Here is a 25,739-nt window from a genome sequence, read left to right as displayed (position 1 = left end):
AAGCGTCGCCTGTGTGCAAACTACAGCAGCTCAGTGCCCCCCTATCCGCAGCCTGGGAAAAACAGGGACTCTCAACTTATGGAGGGGTCATTATAAAGGACACATTTTGGAGGAGAAGGTGATAAAATGGCGAGCAAGGATGGAGATGGATGCACTGAGGAGAACTGAAAGGAGATGATGTGGGAAGCTGAAGAGAAACAACACTTGTCAAATGAAGTCCTGAAACCTCTGACTGTCTGGCTGATGGGAAACGATGCTCAGACCCAACATTTAAATTTAAATAAACATTAAAAACAGTCCTGACTTCACATGCCGAGAAAACTTAATTGAATTCTGACTCTAAATGAGAATGCAGGTGGTGAAGTTAAACACAAAAAAATGCATCAAAAAATGCCACTTTGTCCCATTTTTCTGCAAATTGAGACCAAAATAAAAACAAATCTACTAAATTAAACACAGTGTTTGGTGAAATCCACAAACTAAAAGCTTCAGATGTGTGAATAATTGATGAAGTACAGTAAGGGAAACACCCTGGATGACGCTCGCAGCAACCCCAAACCTCAAGACTAAGAAATAAATCAGGGGCAATGAAAGATAAATTATGATCCATACACAAAGTGAGCTAATGGTTTGTAAATGAGAAACAGAGGAAGTGACACTGGAGGAAATCTATTTTACCTCATGAGTCAGCTCAGCTTCCCCTTTCCCCACTCACTGACAGCCAGCTCATCCTTTTTTCTTTCTTTCTCCTGTAGCGACCAGACAGGATCTGGCCTGCCTGTAAAGGTAAACCAGCCACAAATGAACAGGATGAGGATGGATGTGATAACACTTCCCTCTTGTGGACAGTAGTTCTTCAGATAATTACAGAGGAAGAGGAGTGACGTGCTGTAATGTTGGCTGCAGGTTTGCATGCGGTGGGAATGAGCTGCTGTGGATGCACAGTGAGAGAACTGACCTGGCCTGACAAATGAGACCTGAACCCTGCCGACTATAGGGTCAGAGCAGCGGCCACATAAATCACACACAAAGACAATTCACATCCAACAAAGACTGTCCTCTGCAGGTGAACAATGTGCGGTTAATACACACACCTGCATGGAGAAGGGGGAGGAGGGGAGAGAGAGGGGGGAGCACACAGATAAACTCATCGCTTGACATTTTGTTTGGCAAATACAAAAGCTGTGAAGAAAAACAAAAGCACTGCTGCTTGAAAGTCTGCATGCTTATCCCAGAGTAATGGCTTCCACTAAAATGCAATCATGTCAGCTGGATGTGCTTTGCAGCTGAAGTGTATTACAGTCTATTGACGAGGCACGTGCACAAAGTGGAAATATATATATATATATATATATATATATGGGTAACACAGCAAGCAGTATTTGCAGGCTTATGAATAAAATATACCACAGTATATGAATTAAGAATGTCAGTTTTATGCATTGTTTTACTGTTTGGAAGATAATCGCCTTACTTCATAAAGGTCAGAGCAGCAGCTGCCTGCAGACGGGAAGTCTGAAAATATGGATATAATGGAGAGGACATAAAATCCGTTCCTTCAAGGATAACTACCCTGTAGTGTGCCTTTGAGCAAGGCATCTCATTCATTTCAGGTGCTTGTGGATGCTTGGTCGACTCCAGGTTTGGCCCCTTGCCTTCGCTGCATTAACTCTGACGCCCCCTTTCATCGAGCAGCTGAGAGGTGATTGATTTACAGGCGAGCTGATGAAATTTGATACACTTGTTCCGAACTCCTGCTTTGTGCCGGAGCTCCAAGGCAACACCTGAGCTTCCATGGAGGTTTAGGAACTGTCCTGCATGATAATATCAATTCTGAAAAAAAAACAGTAGTGATGAATAAAGTAGAGGAAAAGCCCAATAAAGATAAGAAATGAAGCTTCCTCCGCTTCATTTATCAGCGTCAAATCAACGGCGATGATTCATTTCACTTCAGAGAGGGAGGATTTGTTGATGGCAGTATTTAAAGATAGAAGGTTACCAGATTATTACTCTAAAGACACAATGTTTTTAAGATATTTAGCGTAAAATGAACACAAATCATAACTAAAAATGAAGAAATAACACCTGTAGTGTGTCAAAGATGCATATATGTCCCATCTACTAAAGTTAACATGCTAACCGGCTAGCATCAGACCATGCTACGGCATGCTAGATGGGCTAGTGAGGCAGTGTTTGTGTTCAACAATCAACATGTGTGTGGATCTGATGGTTTTTATTGCTCCTTTTGCTCACCTTTTTCTTCTTTGGCTGATTTAAAGCTTCTTATTCTCAATTTTCTGGATCAGAATTTCAGTCTTTAAACCCCCCCCCCCAATAATTTAATTTGGTAATTATCATCTTTATAATGCTAAAAGAATCACCTAATTCACTTACATCATGTCATATATCAATAAACAGTCCCCAGCTCTGTCATCACCTCTTCCAGTGATGCAAACCCTGATTTATACAACATGACATCTGTCATATTGGTGCCCTAATGTAAGCTGTCACAAACTTGCAATTGTGGGCACAAAAATGATGTCAGAACTTTGGCAAAGTGCTGAGGAGCAAAACAGAATCATCCAGGTTTTTTTTTTCTGCAGTCCAGAATAGCATGAAATCTGCATTGGGTCCAACCCAAGTCTGCCTCTCTGGAGAGCAGACAGCTCTTTTGATCCAAAACTGTGCATTTTCCGCCGGCTGCAAAACATCTGATAGAGAAATCTTCACTGTATAGAAGCAGGCTGCTGGATTTGTCCTGAACAAAGACTCATCCACATTACATTTATTATCATGGAACTATTTTGTGTGTTAGCAAAACAGGGTCCCTGCCAGGCCGCTGTTCCTCCTCCTCCTCCATTTATAGTAAGAAATGACTGACTCTATCAGAAAGACTTGATGATTTCATCTCTCACTTCCACCATTTGTTTTCATCTGCTCTGTTCAGGGCTACAGTCTTTGAGATCTTTGTGGGATCTGAGTGGGATTCTATAAAAACATAATGGTCAAGTTACATCATGTGTTTCTGCACTCTGGGTGTATTAAAAGCTGCAGGTTAGTGTCTGTTTGATTGAGACACAGGATCAGATGTATCCTGCAGCTACAATCCAGCAGTGTGAACCTTCCTTGTGAGTCTGCATGCACAAAGGCCCTGTTCACACTGGAGAAAGTCAATCCAGCTAGAGTAGGATTGGATCCAGATAGCTGGATACGATCAGACCTATTTTCAAATCTGGCTATCACACACACGTGTCCATGCTCAATCCAATTTAACCCAGCTTGTTTGTTGTCCTCCAAACCACTAGGTGGCGCCTCGTAAGAGTCCGTTCAGGCTGCTGTAGGACCGTGTGTGCACATGCATTTTTTTTGTCCTGTGTCGCTCATTTTTCATTTTTTTTCATTTCTAAAAGCAGTTCATACCTTTGTAGCGCTGTCGAAATTAAACTCAGAGCAAAGCTGTTGTAGTTCGACGATTGTTTACATACGCCTTTTGTACGCGAATCCAGACACTGTCCCCATGAACCCGGAAGTATCACATCGCTAGCGGGATTCACTAGCTGCGTTTAGGTACAGACCTGAGCCAATCCGGCTAGAGCCACCTCCGAGAGGTGGATTGAAATCAGTCCGGATATATCCAGATACGACCCGAATCCCGATCAATCTGGATTGATTTCCCCAGTGTGAACGGGGTCAAAACCGCTTTCAGACCATTAGAAGTGTTCTTTCTCCGCTGCCTCCTTCCTTCTCTGTTCTCACTAACAAACACTCCCTCCCTTCATTTAGCCTCCATCTTGCTTGTCTCCCGCTGCACCTCTTCTTCAGTATTAGAGTTTGAGTGCTGTGTTTGTAAACAGCAACTGACAAGTGCTGCAAAGTCAACCTTTAAGGCAGTAGACATAATTCATACAGTGCGTAGCAGCAAGGTCTGTGATGACATGTTCATGTTCCAAAAAACACACACACAGCAGCACAGCATGGACAGAAACAGCCTGACAGAGGAGAAAATGTCAGCGCGCTCTATGGGTCTCCTTTATTTTCAACCAGAAAGGTCTTATCTTTCAAAGACTGCAGTGTTTTTTATTGACATTGAATTAGCTTTTCTTCAAATGAAAAATTAAAGGGACAGATTTACTGGAAGACCAAAACAGGCAATCTTGTTGAGAGTCTAGCTCTCAGGAGGTCCTGCAGAGGCCCAGAATGAAAGTCATCCAGCCTCGGCGGTAGCCCAGTGTCAGACAAATTGAAGGAAAAATGACCTCCATGGCCAAAGATGGAAAAATGTTACAATAAGAAGCTTTAAACACGGGACAATTTCTGTATTTTAAATATGCATTTGATACCTGACCTCTGCCCATAATCTGCACCTCAACAGGGACAAAATGCAAATCTGTATTTCTGTCAAGTGAGATGTAGAATATTTTATGCCGGTGTTGCTTCCATATTTAATGGCATTCATTGAACTGGCCTGTAAAGTATAATTAATGTTATAATAAAGTGAAATGGATTGGATGTAAATTTAACCTTTAACAGTCTGTTTGCACCTCCATTCAGAGCCTGACTGGAAACAGGAATCATTAAATTGAGTGAAGCTGATTCTATTTAACACTGTTAACTTCGGCTTAATGCTTCATCGTTTTAGGAATAATGAGCAGATCTATGCAGTTAAAACTGAGATATGTTTTTACGGATACAGTAAAAATATGTGTTTTGAGAGTGTTAGAAAAGAAGACGGTGTCTCTAAATCATAACAAAAGGTTGTTACTGTCAAAACAACATAATTCTTCAATATGTTCCTCCATGCTGTGTTTGTTTTCATTTTTTAAAACCAAGCTGGAACACAAAAATGATAGCTGACCAAAGAAATACAAATGGCCTACAGCATTTCAAATTGTGTTGGCTGAGCAGGTACAGAGCCTGTTATTTAGTCCTGGAGTCCAACAGTAGGAGAGATATTACAGTGAGTGTGAAGGTGAAGAGGAAACTTTGGATAATTCTATGTTATATAGTCAACATATTCATCTCAGCTGCTATCAATGTGACTAAAGGAATCTAAGGTTGTTTTTCTTAAGTCTTAGTAAAATAGCATCTTCATAATGATGGATAGATAGATAGATAGATAGATAGATAGATAGATAGATAGATAGATAGATAGATAGATAGATAGATAGATAGAAGTGCTGTATTTAAATCTACAGCGTGTCGTATTTGTCTCCCCCTGTTGGTAGTGAGTGTAATTACACTCTGTAAACTTTGCAGGTAAACATGCTACAGCATTTCTCAGTCTGAGCCTTCTCACAGCTGCAGTGATATGACCAGTCATCCTTCCTCTGATTTATTTCCTTATCTTGTAACATCCAAAATAAAACTTTATTACTTTATTACAACAACGGTGCCCCGCTCATGTTAAAGGTAGGGAAGGAGATTTTGAAAACTCAGTGAGAGTCACCCAGATTTGGAAAGTAAACACACGCCCCTTTCTTTCGGAGCTCACCCCGAAGCCACGCCTCCCAATCACATGGATGCCCATTAACCTGAAGACGAGCTGCGGTCTGTGACTTCGGCCATCATGCACGTACCTCTCTGGTGTGCACAGAGCAGGAAGAGAGTGACAACCAGCCAATACTCCGCGCAGGGTCCACCCGGAGGATTGGCTGATGTTTTTAGCGTTTTATAGCTTCCACAGATGATTCATATTCTTCGTATTAAAGCTTAACTGCCAAACTAATTGGTTGCTATCAGGCAAAAAGTGCATCAGAATAAAATCTAGAATAAGCTTAGCTAGCATTTGCTAGCATTAAGAGGTTAAAGCGAAACTGTCGAACAAATTGGTTGCTATCGGATTGTAAAGAGAAGTTACACTAATTTAACAAAAAGTCTAAATCTCCTACCCTACCCTTAAGATAACCTTTTTGTACAATCTGATACAGCCCACTGTGTTAATTGGCTTTAAGATGGAGGAAGAGACATGCATGCATCAAACTCAATCAGTTTTTATCTTTATTTATCTTCTACAACCAAAATATCACCTTCATCTGCACCACAGCCTCTCCTGCTGTCCTTCCTTCCTGATATTCAGTGTCGTATTATTTCCTTCACATGTGACTTGTCTGACTCTGATCTGGAGCTGAGAATGTGCAGAAGTGTTGCGCTTGCATTATCTTTGTGAGTGCAGATCCGAGAGCTACATCTCAGCACGGAGGCGCTTTTGCAGTGGCAGCAGGATCAGATCTGAGCTCTGAGGATAATGAGATGGATCACATGGCAGGACATGCTAAGTTACATGGTTCTAACTATCTTTCAGTGGACTCAATTTCAAGCCACTTCAGCTTCCCGCAGCCTGGGATGGGCCGTCTCTCCACTTTGGCCGGGGCCTCCTTGTTAAAATGTGGATGTTTCAGAAGAGAGCAGATTTCCTCTGACATGAAAAGGAGATGATGAATCTGAAGGTGCTATCGGGCGCTCTTAAATCACTCACGGTTTCATAATCACAGAACAGTCCTGAGGGCAATAGGCCACATTTATTTCACTCATCAGAGCTAAAAATAGGCCTAAGCGTTCATGTTGATGATGTCTACGTGTGTCAGCCAGAGATGATTTTGCTTTGGATCCAATCAATTCAGGTTGTAAATAGAAATGGTTTCATTTGTTCACGGTTGAATATTCACTCTGATATTTCCTGGTTGGGTATGACAATCTTTTCATGCCAAAAGCTTTTTTTTGTGAAATTTGGAAAAAAAAATCCACTTTGCTGAATTGATTGCTGAGTGGAGAACGAATTGAAACCCAGCATTCAAAGAAACCATTTAGCACATGTGCTTTCACAAATTTGCAGAAAATACTGCAGGCAGGTCCTCCCTGATAAAAAAAAATACCCTAATACAATTGACATCCTTCTTGGGCCTATACAACAAGGATTTACTATGCTGGAAAACAACCCCCGTTGTGCTGTAAAACCCTTGAAGTCTCTCCATCGCCTTAGCTTCAGGAATATTTAAGGACAATTTAAAATGCCTACAAACCACGCCTTTAAGGGCAGACTCAGTATCTAGAGAGTAACAAAAAAACAGGTGATGCAAATATCAAGGTCAAAAAGTAATGTGAAAAAAAACGTCAGCATGCAGACTACATCAGCAGTTCTGCAAAGTAATAATGGAAACTTGTCAGACACCTGAAGGTGACACAGCTGCTCCGCCACCATGTAACCATCACAGTCTCAAACCACCAGTCGGGATGCTTGATGGCTCAGCATTAAGTTAACCAAATTACCTGTTAATGCACAGTAATTACGTTGTCTATCATCTATGCTGGGAGCATTAAACCCGGCTCATTGTGGAGTGAGTGTTTGCAGATCTTCATAGCCCCGATGTTTATTTTGTTTAAAACAAGTATTAGTTCTGTCTGTGAGACAGTTTGTACTGTTTATGACAGGTTTGTCATTTCTGTGCTTTTGACTGCAAGTAATCACACACACACACACACACACACACACACACACATGCTTGATAAACCAATAAAAACAGCTGAAATTGGTGATGACAGAAAAAGAAATGGATTCAGAGGAAATGTTGTTTTCCTTGGACTTGGTGTAAATTAATGCAAAGTAAATACAAAAATCTAGTTTGGACATTTTGAAATGCTGACTGCATCGTGCTCAGGCTGTTCTCGACTGTTGCCCGAGGCAGGCGATTTCATTTCTTTATTTCAAAGGAATGCATCATTAAAAGTGTTTGCAGAGAGACACATGCTTTCTGTTGGAGCCTATTAACTTCTATTTATATTTCATGATTTATTTACCAGCTGCTTATTAGCATATATTTATCAGGAAGGAGTGACACAAACGGTCACTCTCGGTTTCATATTAATGCAAAAAAAAGTCACTTAAAATAAGCCGGCTGTTCAGAATATGAATAGGAGCATGGAGATAAACTTCTAGGAAATTCACCATCCCAGATTTAGCAGGAATCCTTAAACAGACGACACAGCGCTGAGTCCTTCTGCACTAGTTTAGTATGCATGGACAAGGCTTGTTTATATGGTCCAGTTCAGTAATGACGTCCATTAAAGGTTAGGGTAGGAGATTTCATTCTGAGGCACTTTTTGTTCAATTAGTGTAACTTCTCTTTACAATCCGATAGCAACCAATTAGTTCGGCAGTTTCGCATTAAAGCGAAGAACATTAATCATCTGTGGAAGCTATAAAACACTAAAAACATCAGGAGGATCAGCAGGAAGAGAGTGACAACCAGCCAATACTCCGCGCAGGGTCCACCCGGAGGATTGGCTGGTTGTCACTCTCTTCCTGCTCTGCGCGCACCAGAGAGGTACGTGCATGATGGCCGAAGTCACAGACCGCAGCTCGTCTTCAGGTAATGCGCGTCCATGTGATTGGGAGGCGTGGCTTCGGGGTGAGCTCCGAGAGAAAGGGGCGTGTGTTTACTTTGGAAATCTGGCTGACTCTCACTGAGTTTTCAAAATCTCCTACCCTACTTTTAAAAAAGCTGTTTATCAGCGGCCAAGGATGGCCTAAAAACATGCTGCATCATCACCATCACATGAGGGCGATATTCAGTCCTTGAAAACAGAACAAGATGCACATTCCTCTGTGTGTCCACTGGTTTTCTTTTTTATTAAATGTACTTTTTAGTAGTTTTTATGCAAAACCCAGCTGTGGTGCTGTCAGAGGGAATCTCTGACTCCTGAGTGAAAGTTCACTGCATTGCTGTCCCCATCATACTTCTTTATGTTCAGGTAAATGTAACATGTCAGCAATACGTGCATATGTTCTATTAGCTGAGGGTCTGTAAGCCATTTACCGAAAAATGATGTTAAAATAACACAAACACACTCTTTACTCGAGAGGTGTGCCATTAGGCTAACTGAGGTGATACTCATCTCTGAAATATGAGTTTGAGAAGCACATCTGTAGCTGCAGGCTGCAGGAGTGGCCATTTTGGAGGTCGCATTTTAATGAAATCATCTACACTAGAGGTTGCAGCAGATGAACTAGTAAGCAAGATTTTTGTTGCTGCGGTTAAGTAACTGGAATGGACAAAAAACGCACTATTGTGTAGAGCAGCTGGTCCAAGAAATGAACAAGGATCATCATTATTTTCTGATGTCCTCCACCAGACACGTTAAAGCATCAAAATCTACAGATCATACAGATCCACGTTCCAGCTGGTTTGGCTGAAAGCTTCACAGTGACTCTAGATTTTTTTTATCCTCAGGTTGTTCTCATGCTAAGTATAGCTGCTAGTTACAGACTGACAAGCTGCCTTGTGCGCCTGAGGTGGGTCAGGCCATTTGGCACACTTGAAAAAAGCTTTTGGAAGCTGCAATTTGCCCCCTTTTCCAAAGCAGAGAGACCAGAGCAAGAGTGCTGCAAAGGATTTCTGGAATATTCAGTGTGTCTTAAACCCCCATGACAGTGATTGTTATAGTTACACTTGCTTGTTTTGCTGTGTGTCATCCCAACAGTGAGTCAGTGAAGATGGAAGTAAGGTGATAAAGTGAGGGTCCAGCCCACAATCTGGACATGGGTTAATCATCCATCCATCCATCCCTCCATCCATCCCTCCATCCATCCATCCATCCACCCCCTTCATCCTCTTAATCCACTTGGTCCTGTACAGTGTGAGTATAAAAACCCTAATTTGTGGACTTGTACTACCTTGCTGAAATGACCCCATCATGCATTGTCTAAACTTTCTATAATTCTGGACATTAAGGCAAAGATTTGTCTCATTTTACAACAATCAGATAATCACGGTGGGAGAAGGTCGGCGTACTCCTAATCAATCAGTGTAGAATATAAGAGAAGGACATGATTTGAGTTTTCAGACGAGGCCGACGAAGGTCTGATTCATTCACATAATAAGGGAGTCAGACAATATCTGCACTCCATAAATACACTTTAATGCTTTTAACAGCGTGGCAGCAGACGGAAAAGTAATTTCTCTGCTTGTGTTCTTGCAAATTTCAATGTAATATTCTGCACCGCCATCAATATTAACAATTATAAAAGCCATCAGATGTGCATCCAAATTCAATCAATGGCTCTTATGTTGAGCTTTCAGGAAATGCACTGCAGGCAGGAGATATATTTTATGCTGTCATTTGAGGGGGGATTATTATCTGTAGCTGGTGGTCAGAAGCTCAAAGATTAAGATGGAGGAAAAAAGTTTTCTTTTGCTACAACTCAAAAACTCTTTTGACACAAAAATCTACATTAATTCTTGGGTTAACCCTTTCCTCCAGAATACCGAACAGAGTATATCTCAGCAACCACAAGGTGTATTTGAATACTATTGGTGTCATAACAAAAGGGAACACCTGGGAGATTTGCTCTAATTCTAATTGACCAAATATTCATACTATAGCAAAACAAATGCAACAGTGTCAATTGGTAAAGTCTCAGCTTTCATATGACACATGTTTGTTTGTGTGACTTGAAGTATCAGAGAGCTAGCAATAACCATGTGGCAGGTTGACTTTGATATGAGAGTTTTATTTTGATGATTGATAATTGATTTGCATGGTGTTGGAGTTATGTTTGATGTGTGTAAATATGGCTTACATGTGCTTGTAGTAAAGTTTCTCCTGTTTAATTTGATATGCAATATGATTATTTTTTTTACATGGATAGTACAGTGTTTTATGGCTTTTATTTTTGGGTGCATGCAAAAGCCTATAGGTGGGGTTGAAAGGGTTAATGTGACATAAAACAATGTAAGTCATAGTCTAGAAGACTTGTATGTGGAGTCAAGCTGCTGAGCCAGATGGAGAAAGAAGTGCTGCCAAGAAAGGGTTATATCAGGAGATCTTTAATTTCAGTCTTGGGCTTCAAAGGCCTGCACTGAGAAAATGAAAGAGTTGCTGAGTGACCAGTAGGCTATCAGCAAATGGGTGGGCAGTGACACAGGGCTCATCACAGGCAGCATTTTGGAGGTGCACATAGGACAAAATTACTTCTGTCTGCCTGAATAAATCCTGGCTGCAGGCGTCAGTCACCTCCACCACCATGTTTTATTCTGGCTGAAACGTCATATTATTCCTCATCTGCGATAAAAACCAGCGGAGAAAGATGTTAACACATTCACATGCAGCATGTATTGTTTTGTGAAAGATCAGGGAACGCACGTTCTGTTTGACAGCGCAGAGACGGGACGCTGTTTATATCAGGAGTGCTAAAGTGCATCTTGTTTACTTTGGTATTATCACAGTGGGGGCATGGAATCAACTCGAGATCAATCCTCTTTAACGCTTTATGTGTGAGAGAAACATCTGCTTTTCAATTAGATATTTAGCAAGCCAGACAACAGGGGGTTACCTCAAAGAAGCCGCAGTGTCACTATAGGCCCACAATAATGATGTGGCTAATGTGCCTATCGAACGACACACGGATGGAGAGCTCAGCCAGCTGCAGTATCTTAAGATAGCTCTGCACAGTCTGTTTCTTCCGATAAGGTGCAATCTGATTCAAAGAGATCAAGCGTGCTGCAGGAATATAAGCCGTCTAACAGAAAATAAACCTCAGTCAACAGCCTCAGATTAATAAATCCACACCCTCAATCACAAAAAACACGATCCTGTCATGTTGGTCTCATATTCCTGTTTAAAAACCCCAACAGTTCAGCAGCCTATCTGTGCTGCCTCTTTGCCTGCATGAGTTTGAATAATACCCTCTGAGCATGCCAGGGGGTTATCAGCTTTCACCTCCTGGTAACAACCTGCCTTATAAAGTTGTTGTTGAAAAAGTGCGTGTGTGTTTTTTTTTTTTTTTTCCAGCTAAGGTAGCAACATTTGAGAATAGGAAGATAGCTCAAAATAAATAAATAAGTAGAAGAGGATCTGCTGCAGCTGATAAGACTTCAGGATGGTGAAATTGATTACAGCCTGTTTCCCTCTGCATGTGGATTCTGCTGATCTAACCAAAATCTACGGAACAAAATGGTAGAAAGGAATGGATACCGCCGTCTGTCTGTGATAGTCAAATAGCTTAAGTTCAAGGACCACTTTTGGGACGCGTGGGGGAGCCGAGGCCTGCAAGTCTTTCAGCGTGAATGTTTTACTCTATGCTACCGGAAACTTGAATGTTTATGATGGTTGAAGGACTCCACAGGGTTCAGATGGGAGGGACGAGCTGTCCTGTCCCTGAACTGATCTAACATTGTGTGACTTTCCAATGCATGTTTCAGAGAAGCGAGGCATGTTCCCCTGCTGATGCTAACATACGTCCCCCTTGGGCTTCTAACCTCCTTAGAGGAGCATGAAAAGCCGGCGCCGGTGGAGCTGCTGTGCTTTTCAGCCTGTGCTGACCCGGCAGCTGACCCATAAATACTGATCAAAGTGTTGTGCAGGTTAGGACCTTCGTGTCTGGACAGAATGACCTTGTAACTCCATCACAGCATCCTGCTCTTGAAATACACTCTTACAATTGTACAAAGGATAAGCCACTCATGATTCCCTTAGAAATAAAAATGGCAGCAAATGCCAGGCTTACAAACGGACAACATCAAAGTGTTTGAGATCAGCTCATGATAAAATAATGTTAATTACTGCTGAGAGAGGTTTGGTTTCTGTCTGATCGTCTTCACAAAAATTGTGTGCTGTTTTGTTTTTTTGTTTTTTTGAGATTAGAGTTACTAATCTAAACTAACAAGCAGGGTGAGGTACACAAATTCATAACATTAAACACATTTTAAAGGGAAAACCATTCCTGTAGCTTTTTGGCTATCATTGCAACACGTCTGTTTATTATTTTATTTTTTTTAATAATCCCATCAGGGAAATTGCTTAAGGCTGCCCAGCAAAGAGCACCACACAACAGTGAGTGCACTGGAGGCAATGTGGGTAAAGTGCCTTGCCCAAGGACACACAACAATGACTGGGGAGGAGTTGGGATTGAACCACCAACCTTCCGGTTATTGGACAACAACTGCTGCCCTTTAAATGATTATAATTAAACATTATCTGTGTCTCACTTCAGGTGTTGCATCCTTCAAAGGACACGGCCTCTCCTATGAAGGCCCCACTTCTGCAGGCTAGGTAGGATTTCATATCATTCTCAGCTGACCCAAAGTCCCCCCCACACCTCACGTTGCCTAGCAACTTTGTCAACCAGCATCTGACACATACATTTTAAAATATAAATCCCAAGCCAAAGGATGGGTGGAGTTGAAGGAAGCAGCCAACTGGTGTCAGAACCTCCCACGTAAGACCTCTGTCTGTTTGTGAGGCCGTGAAAACTGGATACTGACTGGTTAAATTCAACATGAGAACAGAAATCCATCAGAAGCAACACAGATCAGTGGAACAATGGTGGGGAGGGTGAAATAGAAAGGAAAACTGCACATAGTCTAAAGACAAAGCAGGCTTTTATTAGACTGGAGATGCTGCTACGGTTACAGCACTGAGAGAAATGCAGCTTCTGAACAATATTTCCCTGATTTTCTGCAAAATTGCATGACCCATAAAGTCAAAATATATTTATATGGAATCAAACAGATTCTCCCTTTAACTTCTTTTCACATAATTCTTTTCAAATGTTGAAGTACATTAGTTATTCTCTTTCAGCCTTCTCTCCTGCTTGGTATGCTGACCGTTAGCAGCGGCGTGCTAACTAGCCAAGCCAAAAGATTTAAACTAAGAAGGAGGAGGAACATCACTGATGAGCACTGATGAGGTTATTTTATTTATCCTGTAGGATGAATCCAGCCATGCTGCAGCTACTACAGCAGAAATAACTGATGGAATCATTTGCAAAGCGCCATGCTGTGTTTCTAAAGAGGAATGTGCACTGAATGGCATAACAAAGGGAAAATGGATCCTTTTGTTGCAGACAAACAGAAAGGTGTCTGCTGATGGAGGATGAGCATATCGCCTTAATGTTTATAGGAAATAAAATAGAACTGATCTGATGTGGTTTAATTAGAAAAAAAAAAAATCATATTTGAAGATAATATCTCTCCGCCTTTGAAACTGGGTTAAAAAAACAAACAGTTGTCTCTGCAGCCTTTATACAAAGTGATAAGAGTTATATAACTGAAAGATGCTGCATGCAAATTACCACAAAGCAAGCCCCTTTAACTAAACATATAGTTACCATGGAAACGTTGCCACGGTCCCACCAGGCTGCCAGATGCTTGATGGTCTGAGGCTCTTTTCTGATGATGAGTTGACCTGACAATATTTTTGCCGTCCCCATGGAATGCAGGAAGGAGCCATCACAGTGACTCCATCAAACGCCATCTCCAACATCATTTCACAGTTTGTGGAATGTGGAGGACTCAACATTTGAAAATAAAATCTGCTGCGTGACCTTTCCAGCCAACGGGGACCGCTGCAGAATGACACGAGCGATGCTACATTAACACAGTCCAGCCAGTAGGTCTAATATTTGCAGGGAACTGCTGTTAAACTCCAGCTGGTGTTAAAAAATATAACAAATATAGGCACTAACAAGTCAAAACCAATACAATTGATTTAATTAGAAAAACTTATCAAGGCTGATAATCATTGTTTAATGCTTGCTTATTTAAACTGTCCCTTAATGAATATGTGGATTATGTTGGCAGGTTCATAATACCATATGAAAGAATCATCTGTCCATGAAATTACAAATATTATCCAAGTGTCAACCTACACAGCTAACAAATGATGTGTGTGCAGTTTTTGCTCTCTATTTATATGTTTTTTAAGATGATTTTTATGATATTAACACTCCATATTTTGCATAATACAGAGCCTGAGTAAAGGCATCCTGAGGCAGGTGCCGACTCAGATTGCACACCTTCTGCTTCTACGATCGCCCGCCCACCTCAGCGCCACCTCAGCACCTGTATCTGCATTATAAAGTGGACTTAGACGCTGCGACATCGGTCAAGACTCAGAGTTCCTCATCAGAAACCTGTAAGTGGCATCCTGGAAGATATGTCTGTCATTTTTGTGTGTGAACAAGCCCTGCTGTGTCCATGAAGGTGCTGACCAGGTGCTGCTGACCTTTTTTTTATTAGTGGTTATAGCTCCACTCAGAGTCAGTCTTTTTGATCAGGTGGAGTCAGGTTTACATAGCAGCAGGCAGAGCCATCCCCCTGAAGGTGGAGTGACCATCTTTATATTCTTCTATATGGCCGTATCTGTCCAATAATGCAAAAATATGAGAATTTCAAAGTGATAAAAGCAGCAAATGTTGAAACACAGGCATAGTTTTGGAAATCTGTTACTGCCTCTGAAAGGACCCCTCTGATATCTTTAAATATGTGAATATGAGCAAAGCCAGCCGGCTGTAAGATGTGATTCTGTTTGGTAAAAGTGCTGCACAGCTGACTGCATGGATGCTTTGATGGGCCTGCACCACGGCGCGCGTTTATGTGCGATGCTGTTTGAAGGAGAGGAAACCTGAGGAATGGAAGAAGGTGATGAGCTGCCGTCTGACTTAAAGCTGCAGCTTTGGGGATGCGTGGGCTGTACACTACCTATCTGTTTGGCCGCCCGAGCACAGGGCCGTGCTTGTGGTGTGATAACACAGCAGGACCCACGCATAAAACAGGCTTAGTCTCCTAGAAAAAAGTTCTTTAATCAGCCTGATGCGCTTAGTGAGCAAAGACTGTGGGAACTGAAGTGGAGAAACCCAGGTCAGATAATGAGACTTACATCTGTAACACAGAGAATGTGATTTCCTTGAATCCAGCAGAGGAAGAAGAAAAGCTCATTATTCTTATCGCTTGTCAGAGAGGCAAGATATCGATATTATGCATATTTTGCGGGGCTCTTGTCGGAAATTAGCTAAATCCATCCTTTTTTTTTTCTTTCCCCTGTTTGCATTTTATGTTTCGATTTTAATATTTCACGGCTTCAAATGCACGAGGCCACTGTTTCAATTTGTCTCCTGACTTCATCAATGTACTTTAGTTTCTCCCATTCATTTCTGAGAAAGCTGACAGTTAATTGAACAGATGGATGATAATCATGTCTGTTGCACACGCTCTCTGGAGACCGTCCTCTCCCTCTGGTAAGGGACACAGCCCAGTTTTTTTCTTGTTTTTTATGTCCTGCCGAGCGACAGACAAAATAAAATGTGATGGGTGTGGGGGGGGGGTTGAGATAGGAAAACAGTTTATCAAGCCACGAACAGACATTGCAACATTCTGTAATTATAGCTGACATTGATTAGCACTTAGACTAATCATTGCCACAGTCGAGAGCAATTTCCGCATTTTCACTGAAACCTTCTCTTAGATTCTTTCTCATGAATCGAGCTCAGTTACGGACCTCTCTGTGTATATTCTGCGTTTTATTCGTGTAATCAAAGAGGAAAGCTGTCACAGTCTGAATTGTCTTTATGCGTGAGAAGCTGCAGATTCCTATATATGTACGTATGTTTCCACAGAGGTCAGGGTGTTGTTCCGAGCTTAAAGATCGCCTCGAGCTGCTCGCGATGTCTTGGCTCAAAGACACTTCAGTAGTATACTTGCGTGCTCGCCGTCTCAAGGTCTCATGAGTATGCAAATGTGCCGAGAGGCGATATCTTGGTCACTGGAGACACATCATCAATGTCTGTTGTAAATAAAATGCAAATAAATCTGATGTGCATGCAATCAGGAAATGGGAGTTGTGCTGATGCGAAGATGGAGGTCACAACAGAGGGTCAGACAGAGACAGAACAACAACAACAAGGAGATTTAAAGGGACAGATAAATACATTTGTTTCTATAGCTAAAGTTTGGAGCTTAAAGTTTTGTTTTTAAGTGTTTGTGATTAATGTCATGTTAAAAAATTTAGAAAGTCTGGGGCTGCTGATAACAGTCCTGCCACAATGCTGTGTTAAAACCACACAGTCTAGATTATAATTAGAAAACAACACATTTCTAATTGTGTGTGTCTTACCTGTCTGTGGCGTGAGTCCTCTTTTGTTTACAAGTTTTTTTTTTTCTTAAATGAATGTTTGGAGGAAATGATTGCATTCTTTAGAACAAAATATAGACTGGCTGCCACCTCGATGCTGGAGGATTGGAGCCAGACACTCAGAGAGGTGCAGCTGTAGGCTGTGCCACATTTGACTTCTAAATGAGTGCGTGACATCCCACACTCCGACTCTGTAATCAAAGAGTTGATCCAGCAGTGCAAACACAAGCAGCACTGCCTAAAAGAAACGCTGTGTGTATTATAACCTGATTTTTTTTTTTTTTTTTTGCAGAAATATTCTTTAAAAAGTTGTAGATTTTCTAACAAGTGTTGCAGCTCTGGAGCTGAACTGGATGATCTTTAACACGCTGGTCTGAGGAAAATCAAAGCCTCCGCAGTGCGAAATGTCATTTTTCATCTGCTCCCGCTGTTATTAATTCATGAAAGGCGCCAATAATGAAACCCAAACTGGAAGAAAACAAAGTGCTTAGTGTCTGCTTTAGCTGGAGTTTTTGTTTGCCAGTGAAAACACAGCTCTTTTTTTCTAACACCTAAGGCTGCACACAATGCAAATGCAGCTTAAAATCAATGATGCATGTTTAATGGATTTCCTACATTTGAAATGACTGACTGAGCAATGAGCACTATGTGCATCTGGTGTGAGCAGAGGCAGTGCATTTAAGTCCATTTGAGGCGTGCAGGTCGTTCATTTTATTTATGCAAAAAAAAAGGATAATAAAAGAATAACAGACGAGGCAGAACTACAGGAGAAGGGAGCTGGAATATTTTATGTTGGGAGTGGAATCGCTGTGAGACTACCAAAGACTGGTTAGAGCCCAACGTAGCATTCCCTATTACCATTATATAAGAGATGTCAAGGCTGGCTTAGCTAACACAGCCCATGATGCTACGAGCTACTCATGCATGTTTTACATCCTGTTACACTGCAGTGAGATTGCTCTGCAGAGTCTCTGGAGGCTGAGAAGTGACTCCTCTTGTAGAGGTCAATGCCTTTGCTCTACTTTTTTTTTATACATACAAATGTGTGCAATGTATACAATGACATGAGCGTGTCACAGTGAGTCCAAATAGCTTTTGTATTAAATGCTTCTCTACAACAGAGACAACAAGCTATACACCACTCAGTGCATTGTTGTGTATTTACACTGGAGCTCATAAATGCAGAGCCTTTGTGTTTTTTGTTTTTTTGAGTCAAAGAAATAAGTGTTTCTTTTCTCTCTGTATCATAATAAAAGCATCCTCCCTGTGTATGCTGTGCACAGGGCACCATTTGCAGCCATGCCTCATGTCTCGACATGAAAGAAGCCAGAAAGAGAGATTAAGATTACAAGGCTGGAGCACGTCAGGCAGCAAATGTATCATTTGTCACTGGGAATGTAAGGCTGTCATTGCACTGGTTAGATCACAATGTGTGTGTGTGTGTGTGTGTGGTTGCACGTGTTCCTTGGCTCGTTAGGTAAATGTGTCGATGTGTCTCTCTTCAGTTGTGCCGGCTATTTAGAATGGGTGTGAATTCAGTGGTGCAGCAGCGTGATGCTTGTTGTGAAGTTCTGAGTAGATTTTTTTTTCAAATGTCACAAATATCTTTACTAGTGCTCCTCATGATCCTGCAAAGCGATTCATCCTTAGTGTACTCACAGACTGTAGACACTGTATCACATCTAGACGCAGTCTTTGTTCTCACTTCCAGCTTTGTACTATTTCCTGATCAACAACATGCTATTTTGGTTACTGCTACAGAAAAGATACCGCACATGCATTATTGACGTCAAAGCTCCCATGCTGTAGCTGGCAGAGTGCTGTTGTTTCTGCATATTTACATATAAACACATGGAGTTTGGAAGAACACCTCCGATTGGTCTGCTCTGAAGAGGAGGTGCACTTTAGTCACCTTTCCTGTGTCACACCGGTTTCACCGCTGCCCTAGCGAACCCTTTAAAGGGGACTACAATCAAAGGCTGTCTTTGAGGAAAGGTTCTGAATCCTGTTCCATAGACAGCCAGAATGAACGGGGTCGTATGGAGCTAAAGGCCACAAATGTAACATTCGTGAAGTTAAAAGATTTCTTCTCGTCCTAACACAACAGATACAGATTCAGTTTTCAAATTTTAGGCGTTTTTTTACTTACTTACAAGAAAAATACTTTTCTGTAACCACTGAAGTCATACACCATGAGGCAACTGACGCCATCAGCCAGCTTGATATTAAACATCCAACAGACAGCAGCAGAGCCCCTGTGGATAGATATACAGTATATATGTGCATATCTGAGGACTCTGTGTTGTAAGATGTAAGAAGAATGCTAACTTGATATGTCTATAGCTGTAGGAACGCTGAAAAAAAATACTTTCCAGGCCGCTTCTGATGTATAATTAATATTGTATATCCTAAAATCAGGTGTGAACAATGATTCTATGACTTGTAATTCACCCTGTAGATGATTTCCCTCAGGATTAATTAAGCATCTATCATCTGCTTTAGCTTTGATAGAAGAAATAAAGGTGAGCGCAGTTTCTAAAAGATACTTTATAAATATTGGACCCATCTTAATGAGACTCTGAAGCACCATTAAAGATGGAATGATTCCATAAAAAACTCCAAAAGCTATAATAAAACTGTAAAAATATAATATTATGTAACAAATACGTACACAGCTGCACTTTATGACATCACACAGCTCTGTCCTGGGAACTGTGGAGACACAATGATGACAGGAGCAGGGAGCTCCATGAAGGAGTTTCACTGGATGCTAATTCTGCATCTCTGAGTCATCAACATATTCCACAAAAAAAATGACACATTGTGAAATATTCATAATTCTGCAGTCATTGGGCCTCATGCTGCCATATAGGGCAGGACCTCGACACATAAATATGATTACATGGAGGCTTTAAATGTTTAAGGCAGCAGAGTTTTTGGTTTATTGTGAGTGTAAGATGGAAAATAATCCAAATAGAAATCACTCATAAATAAATTTAATCTGCAGCTTCCCCTAAATTGATACACACATTGTACACGGAGCAGATAGTTTGATGTGTGTCACTTCAACAGCCGCCATCTTAACATGTTGTTTTAGTGATTGTGTTTAAATCTTACTGACCGTAATGAGGAACGTGCTGCTCTGCATGCTTGGCAGCAGCTTATGTCTGAATTAATCAGGTTCTTGTATTTGTGCAACATGTAATCCTTCTCCCACCCCCCTGAACTACATGTTTGAATGTGAGTAGGTGCAGAACGGCTTCATATGTCCGAAAAACTCAGACTTCTCTGATCCTGAGGGAGGTTTTATTAAACGGCGCATCTTCAGATCGTGTAGCAAACACAGAGTGTCTCTTTTGTTGGGATCAGCTCGGGGTGAGGGAAAGGATGGCGCTTAATGTCAAGTGTGTGTCCGCGGCTCCTCCCCTCCCTCCCCCCATCCAGAGCTAAGTAATTTTATGCTCTAATTCTTTCCTTTAAATTAGGCAGGAGGCATAAAATATGAAAAAGACAGAGATATTTTGAGAGGTCATGTGATTTCTGGCATGAATACTTAACATCCACTTCAAATGAAACATTTTATTATGTCATGTGTGCAAATAATGTTCAGCTTGTAACTTGATTAAATACCAGAGTAGTCTCTAATGTGTTCTTGATCCTTTATTTACCCGTGAAATAAGATGTGATGCAGCCATAGGATAATCTGCCAGCATGGATTTTTTCTTTTTTTCTTTTTTTGCATTAATCTGGGTGTAATGCAATATGCCGTCTCCTGCTGCGACCGTTTCTGGCAAAACCTAATCAAACAGAACACAGAAAAGTACGGGCTCATTTTCCTGTGACAGCGCCTCGGCTAAAAAGGTGTTTGTCGTTTCAGCTGTCAGGCTCAGAGCTGCTGTGCAGATACGACACAGTTAAATAACACTTCATCTGAAATTTGGACTGCTGATCACCTTTCTTTTGTTTTCCACCTTTCTACAGAGCTGATTGTGTGAATTTAAACTCGATAGTCTTCATTTATGTCTGCTGCACACCTTCAGTCTGCATCATAAGCTGTGCGTAGCTGGGAATAAATTAATCGCTGTCAAATCTCCCTCTTACCTACCGACATTTATGAGGTGTTATCTCTTCCATGTATTAGTAAATTGCATGCATGCAATTCATTTCCTCCCCCCCCTCCAGGCACCTTGTCGTTTTTCTCATCTGAACGGAGCGACTAGGGCAGCGAGCTATACGGGAGATATATTAGTGTCCGGGAGCACAGCACCGAGAGGGTAGGGCCCTGTCTCGGTGATTTATTCCAAATCCAGAAACCCTGCAGGAGCGTTGTTGTTGTCAATCCCATTGGCAGCACCTTAGGGTCACATCAGAGCACTCAGATGGAAAAAACACAGACAGTTGTTTACAAATTCAGACGCCTGTTCTGTTCTTTGTCGGAGAAGGGAATTAAAAAGTAAACCGCGGCTGCTGTTGTGGTATTAAATATAAGGAGGAGGTGACTGGCAGTTTTTTGGCATCACTCTGTAACGTTGTCGCCGGTTTCCATTTGGAATTTCTCAAGCAACAGGCTTCAGTAGTGAGGACACATTTAATGGCTGAGTGGCAGATTAAACAGGAAACTGCATGTTTGAGGATGTCACAGAGAAAAACATATCATACTCTAATAATGCTCCAACAGCAGAGAGTCACAGAGTGCACTCCTGAGTCATGCTGCCTGAGTCATGACTTTTATGCTACAGTGCAATCCAAAGGTCAATAGAAGTATTAATCATCACAGACAATACAAACACAGTGTCTTCACATCGCGTTCGCTCTCATCTCCTTCGCCCTTCATTAAACAGAGGTTCCTGCTCTCGGTACACCCACACAGTTCACTCTCTGTGCACATAATATATGAAACCTCAGCATCGCTACATGACTGTGGCGATCATGGTTACTGCCGCAGACATGGAGGACTGTACTGACTGTACTGATTGGCTGTTTACATGTGAAACATGTAACCCATAGGACAGTGAGCAGCACCTTAGACAAACATCAATATCTGATAAATTACGACAGAATACAAACCTGCAGTACATCCAGCCAAGTCTCATCCAGCACTGAGGTGAACTAGTCACCTGACTGTTTCGTGTGAAATCATGATTTTAACAATTGAACACATTTCAGTTGGAATTGTGTTTCATGTCTGGAGCATGTTTTTTTCCTTTTGAAATATTGACATGATTTACCGACACAAATAATCATAGTGACAGCCATCACATTACTCTGCTTTTTAACACCTAATTACATATTATTAACACCTAATTACACCTTAATTACATATTCTGACTATTTCATATAAAAGGACTTTGTTGATACATCACCTTAACGTTCTGTAACAGATAATGTTAGAAACTATTTTCAATAATTAGAATTACTTTAACCTGGATTAAGCTGCAGTTGAATGTGGAATTTACACAGCACCAAAGCCAAGAGTCACTGATGGTGACGTTTAGTTTGACAAGAAAAAAAAAAATTCTTCTCTTCCACAGCATCGAATGAAAACACAAGAAAACTGTAAAATACACACAACAACAAAAATATGTTTACTACTTTACAGCTGTAAATGAACAAAAAAAACAAGGTTGCCATGGTAACAATACTAACTAACTAGGCAGTCAGCGAGGAATTCATTCAATACAGCAACTAAATTTCAAATTAAAATGTCAAAATGAGAAATACAGACTGAAAATGAAAGCAAACAAGTTCAACAAAACATAACAGCCATGTGTTTGAAATATATAGAGGCAGATTGATACTTTATTGATCCCTGAGGGGAAATTCAGGTAAAGAACTGTCATGACCCCGGCATGATTTGAACACGCAACCTTCTGATCTGGAGTCAGATGCGCTACCATTGCGCCACGAGGTCTCAAACATATGTCTATATATCTGTATATATCACAGTAATTATGAATAACTTTAATAACTGTCAAATAAGCGAAAACTAAACCAAACTAAACTAAACTAAACTAAACTAAACTAAACTAAACTAAACTAAACTAAACTAAACTAAACTAAACTAAACTAAACTAAACTAAACTACATTTATCATACTCCCAGAGATCTGAAGCATTTGGCAGAGGAGGTGAAAAAAGTCGAGGTCACACATGGACCAGTGGATTCACACACATAGTGTGATCCAGTTGAATGCTGTGGACACTGGGTGCTCAGAGGCTATGGTGAGCAAGCATTTAGAGAACAGACGCACGTCAGGATGGCCAGATGGGAAAAAGGACTGCAGTTGAGTTGCTTTAAATTATATATATATAGATATATTAATCAGTTACCAGTTGGCAGTGTAAGTATAATTCAAAATAGAACCACCAGCATTTTTTCCCGCCTATAAACACCAGTGGATATCATCCTCCCATTCACTTCCGTACTGTAAGCCCAGTGGGAAGCAGTCATCCCACTGCAGTTTATTCATGAGGACAGCCAAGTGCCCCGTGCTTTATAAATAGAGCACAGCTCCCAGCCCTCTCAGGATCTGGCTGCATCTCGCCGGTCGCTACAGGTCTGAGCTCCAGAAACGCAGCAATACAACAACATCACTGATAATAATAACTAGCATGTGGCTTGTTTACCTTTTAAGTCTGAATCACAGAACAGCAGCAGTTAATTTGTCAATTTGCTCGCTCCACGTCTAAATCAATATCTGACAACAAGCGGTGAGATTCACAACCCTGAAATTGTGTTTGTTGCTTTTCACTGTTGACTCAGAGTTTCTGTTTGAACTTCCTTGATTGACAATATTTTCAGTTTTTTTTCTCACAATGCTGAGATAAAGAATATTCAAAAAAATAATAATAATAGAAAATCGCAGTCTAGCAGGCAACATTACAGCCCCGAGTATAAGTGACTGCCTTTGAGGGAACGTTATCTCCATCTCTTTAATTTGTCTCTGCTGCTGAAGAAAAAAGAAAAAGAAAAATTGAACTCCAATCCAAAGCAAAGCACGCTGCCATTCATAAGCGCCCCTTTGATTATATAAATTTCCCCATGTTTCCCCTTTAGAATGGCAGCAAAGGCTGGTTTTAATCTTCAAGCATATTTTATTCAAATGGCCGTGCTGCGGCGGCCCTCCTCCTCCATCAGACCCTCAGACCTCTGAAAGACTCCTTTTATGCCAGGTTCTTTGATTTAAACTGTGATACAGACTCAAACCTGATTGCACCATTAGACACCAAAGGTGATTATCCTGATGGACTAGATAGCAAAATGTAGCCTATTATGTGTGGTGAGAAAAAGGTTGATTAAAATGAGTTTCCAGTTAACTCGGCCTCACTTTACCACATATTCCCAAAGGTCCCTGGAAAAAAAAACACACTTCATGGTTCACCAAAAATACAGAGAGTTACAAGTATGTACTGCTGGATCAGTCAAATGAAAGTACTCAGCATGCGTTCCTCTTAGATATTCTCAAAGGTAATGACGAGATATTTACAGATTAATTTCCAAATCTCAGTGAAAATGACACAGAGACTGTGAAATGTCGAAAAGAATCAGACTGTTCTTTCCTTAAAGCAGCAGCTTCCTGTGTCTATGAAAACACTTCAGACACATGGATCACATGTTTGGATCACAGATGCTTTTAAAACACTTTATTCAGGTTTCTGAACACGCTGGTGAAATCAATCAGTTGAAGGACACAGCATCTGATGAGATGATCAGAAACCTGAGTACTGTAAATATTCAAAATAAAGAGGATTCAAGTGTTTCATGCACCCACGATATGATCAAACTAGGATAAGACTGCATGATGCCAGGCATGGTGCAGAGGGTAGCACCGTCAGGTTACAGCAGGAAGTTTCCTCGGGCCTTCTGTGTTGGGTTTGCGTGTTCTCTCCGTACCTGGGTGGGTTTTCTCTGTCGTCTCCTTCGGGTTTTCCCACCAGTGACAGAGACCACGCTTTGATCTACCTGGATGTCTTCCTGTATTTCGGACTCTGTTCCCCCTCTGACTCTTTGCCAGATCGTCTTGTTGTTGTACTCCCGAGCATTCCAGCGATCGCCTCTCTTGCCTTTGTGTTACTGACTGCCTCATTTTGGACTTTGTCTCCTGCCTACTCCCTGTCTGTACTGATGCCTGAGTGGACTGCTTCATTGGTACTGGACCTGGACTGAATTATGGACTTGTGAGTTTGCGTTTCCAACTGTTGGTGCCTTTGCCTGGAGGACTGTCCTCATGTTATAGAACCCAGGCCCAGACTAAGACACCACCTTGGCAAAGCCCTGAATTACTGTTGCCTCTGTGGACGGATTCTTTGAGTACCGACCTTGTTAGGGACATTAAATACCCGACTAGCTACCCAGCCGCATACTGCAGGACTTCTCCTGACATTCTCTGGGTATTCTGGCTTCAGACAGGCATGTTAGGTGAATCGGGGACTCTGTGACAGACTGGATTACCTGTCCAGGTGTACCTCGCCACCCTCACCCATTGGCAGGACCGTTCTTCCACTGTTAGTGTGAATCATGGTTCTTTCTGACGTGAACTGTTTTTGCTCTTTTTACTGTACTTCTGTGCTTCTGAAAGAGCCCCCGGCTCTTCACTGAAGTATATTTTTTAAAGATTTTAGTACTTTAGTGCAAACAATGAAGGTCACTCTGTTACATGTTTTAGGAGCTTTTTGCTGCTGTGCTCATGTTCAATGAGCTGCTGAATGTGGATGAATCCTTATGCACAGTGCAGTATATAATCTAAAACACATATTATCCTTCTGTACCTCTTTTTTTTTGGCCTGAGATAAATAACAGCCAAAATACATTAGTGAGATTTTCTATTGTGAGTA

At 41.3% G+C, this 25,739-nt stretch overlaps 1 non-coding gene across 1 annotated transcript; it reads right to left on the bottom strand.

Moving 5' to 3' along the window:
- Positions 1-22,744: 22,744 nt before the first annotated feature.
- Positions 22,745-22,816, bottom strand: trnaw-cca (transfer RNA tryptophan (anticodon CCA)). Its single transcript has one exon. It is a non-coding gene; the product is annotated as a tRNA-Trp (tRNA).
- Between the last annotated feature and the right edge of the window lie 2,923 nt (positions 22,817-25,739).

Source organism: Parambassis ranga, chromosome 13 (assembly GCF_900634625.1).
Source record: "Parambassis ranga chromosome 13, fParRan2.1, whole genome shotgun sequence".
NCBI classification, from domain to species: domain Eukaryota; kingdom Metazoa; phylum Chordata; class Actinopteri; family Ambassidae; genus Parambassis; species Parambassis ranga.
This window is presented reverse-complemented; position numbering and strand designations above follow the sequence as displayed.